Source organism: Phaenicophaeus curvirostris, chromosome 3 (genome assembly GCF_032191515.1).
Source record: "Phaenicophaeus curvirostris isolate KB17595 chromosome 3, BPBGC_Pcur_1.0, whole genome shotgun sequence".
Lineage (NCBI taxonomy): Eukaryota > Metazoa > Chordata > Aves > Cuculiformes > Cuculidae > Phaenicophaeus > Phaenicophaeus curvirostris.
Genome location: NC_091394.1, coordinates 92,624,302 through 92,630,301, shown reverse-complemented (window position 1 = coordinate 92,630,301; position 6,000 = coordinate 92,624,302).

Sequence of the window (6,000 nt, the reverse complement as noted above, 5' to 3'; positions counted from 1 at the left end):
TAGAGATGGACTGGAACTGAGAAGATAAGAAAAGAGGTGCCACTTTGAAATCTTATACAGACCATGCTGTTGGGACCTTCTGATTTCTGCTCTGACCACCTTAAATGTTGCCTAGTGTTTTGTAGACCTCATCTCTAAAGGTTTTTTCACTCATATCATCTCCAGTGCACACACTGCATTAACTGCCTTAATAAGCTGATGTTTCATGAAAGTCACTTAGGTAGAGAAAGAGCCTGTAGATTAGTGGCAAAGTTCTTCCTTCAATGAACCTTACAACCTCCACGTCAATAGGGAAGGGAACAATTGTACAAAGTAAAGAGCAAAGATTTTTTATAAGAATTGCTTAGTACTGAGGCTGATTGACTCTCTCTGACACCTTAAAGCTTCCTACATCAGGTAATGCCTTTCCTGAAGCCACTGCTGGGTCTGGTTGATAAGGGTACTTGAAGTGCTGAAAGCTGTGATCTTCTTAAAAAGGGTCAAAAGAAGAAATAATCTTAGTAACATTTCAATGGTTGGATTATTGCTACCAAAGAGAGCAGTAAATGCCACTTACAACTAAATTTTCCACTTCATCCAAGGTGTGGATAACTGTTCTTCTGATACCTTTTCCCCAAGGAAAGCTCTGCAGCAGTAGACAAGGAAAAGTAATTACGTATTTAAAGGTATAGCTGTCTTAGATAAATTTAATGCAGTGGGGCAAAAAAAATATGGACACAAACTCGGGGGAAAAAAAAGAAAATAATTACTACAGACATATTGTTTATTTAATGTATTCAATTAAATCAGAGAAACTATGCCAAATAGCTCAGATTAGTTGCTTAAAATCAACTAAGATGTGTATCTGTATTACTTGGGCAGCCTGATCTAGTGGGATAGCGCTGCCCGTGGAAGATGGCGTGTGACTAGATGACCTTAAGGTCCCTTTCAACTGAAACTATTGTATGGTTCTATGATTCTAAGATCTGTATTTACAGGGTTTTTTTTAACTATGCACTGCATTGTTAAATGCCTCAATACAATTTCCTGTCATGACTACTCAGCTAATATACAACGTCTTATCTGAGATATAAAAGGTTTATAGTTTCCATTTCCTTTTTGTCCTTATTTACCTTTTCTAAACCAGAAAGATAAGCTGAAGTGGCTGATTTTATTTTTAACCTGTGATGGGGCAGAGTGGACATCTTACCAATGGTAAGCAGTAGACTTGGCTGTACATGATCTGCAATAGCATGAACACAGGAGATATCCTGCTTCTTGAAGCTGGACTGTGTACTCAGTCTTTGAATACACAAAATCAGTCATCTACACAGTGCATGTAATTTCTGACTTTCAGAAACCAATAAATTGATTCCAATTTTTTGGATGACTATTGAAATGATGCTAGAAATTATAGGTATTGCCTAATGTGGCGAGGAAGTCCAGGATTTGAATTAAGATCCCCCAAGTAGGAGATGTACAACAACATAGGGTAGGGCAAACTTCTTCTCAAAGGCTCAGGAAACAGAAAAAACCCAGTGATGCTCTGCTCTGAATTGGTCCCATGTGCTTTCCTAGTTATTTTCTGCATGAGAGCAGTTTGTATGCAAGGAGCTTGTGTATAACAGCTCACTTGATCTTAATGTTATTTAGGGAACAGCACTATTAGATGTTGCAGGGGAAGAAGAGGTTGCAGAGAAGTTAAAAGTATTTAGTGAGCCAGCCTGGAGCTAGTGCTAGGATTGTTCTAATCTATCTGGTTCAGATTCTGGCCATAATGAACATATATCTGACTACACTGTTTTGTGTAGGCACCCCCACATATTATAGTTGTCTAACCAAAGAAAGGAATTTGAACATAAAAAAAGGAAAAAAAATAAAGAAAAAGAAAGGAAAAAAAAGAAGCAAGAAAAAAAGAAAAGTCAAGAAAGAGAAAAAAATGCCATTTAGATACTGTAATATTTTTGAGGTTGAATTTGATAAAGATGTGAGCAACTCGGTCTGACCCTGTAGGTGCCCTGCTTTGAACAGGATTTTTTCCTAGAGATTTCCTGAAGTCCTTTCCATCTTGAGTAATCTTATGATTCCATGGTTTCAAACTGCCATCTGAAAAGATCTCCCAATTGTAATTCAGAACTCCCATGTGGCTCTTAAAATACGACACAAAATCACAGAATCATAGAATGGCCTGAGTTGGAAGGGACCTTAAAGATCATCTAGTTTCAACTCCCCTGCAATGGGCAAGGACATCTCCCATTAGACCAGGCTGCCCAAGGCCCCATTCAACCTGGGAGTGCACAACTCAAGAGATGGGGCATCCACAGCTTCCATGGGCACCCTGTGCTAATGTCTCACCGCCGTCATTGTAAAGAATTTCCTCCTTATGTGTAGCCTAATCTGCCCCATCCCAATTTATAGCCATTCCCCGAAATCCTTAACATTATGGTCAGATGCAAGCCAGGAGATCCCAGATCCCATTATGAAAGATGTTTGACTAAGTCAAAGTACATGTTTATTTTGATTTTCACTTTAATGCATTTGATTTTATTCTATTACTTCTTTAATTTTAATTTACAGATATTTCTGTATTCTGACAGAAAGTAAAAGCAAGTGCGGAAATGGATAACTAGCCTAACGCTTAAGTTAGTCCCTAATAGGATTTTGTTTGGTGATTTTTCAGTCCATTAACTTGAACCTATGTGAGTCACCTACACAGAAGCTTAGAGACAAATATTTTATGTGTATATGACTAATGCTGTCAAAATACAAATAAATTATAATAGCAACAGACTAGAAAAAAAATATCTGCATAATATATCATTTTTAGAAAACACTGTAAATTTCTGCAATGTCTATAGTGAAAAAAAATGCCACAGACAACTGTTTCTTTCCTTTGTGCTTAGGGGTTCAAAACACATCTTTTTTGATTGATGTGCATAATCTTGTGAAGTATTTTATTCTGTTCTGTACATTTTCTTCCCTTACTCTCCCCTCCACATTCCATTTTTGCCTTACTTTATTATTTTACAGACATTTCCACATCTTGGCATGCAGATGGTGCAGTTTCTTCTCACTGTGACACTGGCTTGAGTTCACCACAGTTTGCTCAAATTCTCAGTGGAATGGTAAACCTCCAAATACATTTACAAGTCTTTTTAGTTGAGGGACCTAATTTAGTCAAGCCAGAAGATGCTAAGACTGCCAGAGACACTTTATTGCTCTCCACTGACTAGTTATAGATTTAAAATATTAGAGGGACTGGTTCATTTCCCACCAATTTCTTCTATTCTGAACACCACCCTCCCTTCTTTCTCTACTGCACATATTTAGAACACTCCAGTTGAGGTTTATCCATGCCTAAGTTAGATGAAAAATTGTCACACTAGACTTGAGACTTAGTAAACAAGAGCATCGTTTTCTTTTTCATAAAAGTAAAAAAAGTCAGACGCTTTCTAGAAGCAACTTCCCCGATATTGATTGTAGCATACCACAAGTTAAACTGTTCTAAAACTGACTTATGCACTCACCACATAAAATACACTTGTATCAGCTAAACCAATTTTCTTCCCACTTTGTAAGAGACTATACTACCTTATCTGGTGTTTTGAAATTCTAGTTTGATGGCCAACATAGTAGCCGGAACTTATACACTACAGCTGTCCCTTACCCTGTAGTCTGTTCCAGTTGTGTATTGGACATCTTATAGGAAACAGTTCATGACTAAAATGACAAATTTTGTGTACACAGTATTGTAGAGCTAAAGAACTGAGATACAATGAACCTGCAGCACTGAGGTGTTTCTGGTGAACTAAAATGTTACCAATGGGCAAGAAGTCAGAGACATATCCTGAGATGGGCTATTTTGGCAATACTCTTACATTTTTCTCACAAAAGGTAAAGAAGTAGAAATGTGAATTTCAATTTATGGAGACTGTGCAAATCTTTCTGTTTCTCCTTAACTCTGTTCTGCACCCAGAGGCTTGTAGGGTTCTTTACAGATCTCAATAAGAAAGGCACAGCAGCAAGTGAAGTATCAAAAGCTCTCTAAAAATAACTGTAATAACAACACTATAAGAATTAGGAAGAGAAATATGTGAATAGATCTTTTTTTTCTTCAGATGATGGGAACAACCCCAAACACCATCATGCAGCATAGAATCATAGAAACATTAAGTTTGGAAATGATCTCTAAGATCATCCGGTCCAAACGTCAGCCCAACACCACTATGTCTACTAAACCATGTCCCAAAGTGTCAAAGCTACAACAGAAATCAAACTGATCCCAGATGAACAGTCATAGCATGCTGTGGAGATCCCATCTAAGGATACTCGCTCACTATCATGTCTCTTTATTTCTAATTTACAAACAAAAGCTTTACGTTAGTTTTGACAGGTATTTTTTATGCCTACTAGAGCATACTTTGCTACATGTGTCTAGGTGCTCTCCCTATTTAGATCTAAATAGATTTAAATACAATGTCTTCCACAAGGCTCCCGGTAAACTCTCATCCTTCTTGCATACTAACCAAAGTGCTGAAATACTCCAGATATTTTGATCTGCAAAAAGAAGAGGCCATGCTAAGTTTGAACTCTATGTTCTCCATGCAAATCTGCAATAGTAAATCTCCAATATTAATGACAATTACAGAAATATCTATTTACTAATACATTATCACAAACTAGACCACTGTGTACATTATGTAGACCTCATTTAACTGTAGTTAGACTTTTCATGAATTTATATTAAATAAAATATTGATTAGTGACTAAATGTTTTCTCTCACATTCCACTAAGTTCATTTTCATGCTATTTTGTGATAATATTTCTAGTGACTAGTTAAAAAAATGCATCTTTTAGTGTTACTTATGTTGTGAGAGTTTGGTGCACTCTAACATCACCTTCCAATTACTAAGATTTTTAAAAATATAATATTTTGAAGCTTTAGCACCTGGGGAATAAGATTTCACTTGAAAAAGTACTATTTGCCATCTGTTCATGCATGAAAACAGATGAGTGCTTCAGACAGATGCGGCGCCAACATTATATGTTTGAGGATCTTTTATTGAAGGCAGTAGTTTAGGATTGAGAAGATCCATGCTATACTGTCTCTGACAAAGAGTTTCTGAATGGTTTTAAGTTAGTCATTTAATCTTAAATGTCTTCCTCTGTGCAACTAAACTAATGGTAATGTAGTTTGTTGTTTGTTTGTTTGGTTGGTTGGTTGGTTGTTTTTCTTTATATATTTCATCATCACTGATCCACTAAACAGGAAGCTGGCAGCTAACTAGAAATCAGTGATCAAGATTTCATATTCAAAATGTGTTCTGAACAAAAAAAAATCCAAAATTACAAAAGAGATATTTCACCCCAAGGAAGTAAACTTGGGAATATAACTAAGAGGAAAGATAAATTTATAATGAAGGACATCAATGATAATTGGGAGTTCTGTAGACAAATTTATCAAAGATGCTGACGAAAATGCAAGTTTGCAGTCAAGAAACACTACAAGCTAGTTTTCTGAATTCTCAGGTATTTTAGCTTTACTATAAGCCACAAATACAACTAAACAAATTCCGTATGCTTCCTCCCTCTAAGCGTCAGTCTGATAGCAAGCCTTACTGGTAATGGTATCTGCTTTAATCTAATATGCATAGATAATATAGATGCACTTAACCCAATGTGATATTTCAACTGAAAATACCAGCACAGAAATCATAATGTGCATAATAAAAGGATTAGGGATATCCATCTGACATTTTAATAAGTCAACATACAGGTCATGCTGAATTTTCTGTTAGCGGAACTGTATGAAGAACAAAACTTGGATAGTAGGTTATTCAACATCAGAATGAAAGATCTGAAGTAAATGTAAAATTATTGAATAAATCAAAAAAAATGTAATAAAATAAGAAGAAACAGTCATACAAAGCTACAAGGCTAGTCTGATCTGTTTTATGGAGTCTAATGAAAAATCCGATACCTTAGTATCTCCACTCAAGGTATTAAAAAGTTTTAAGAAA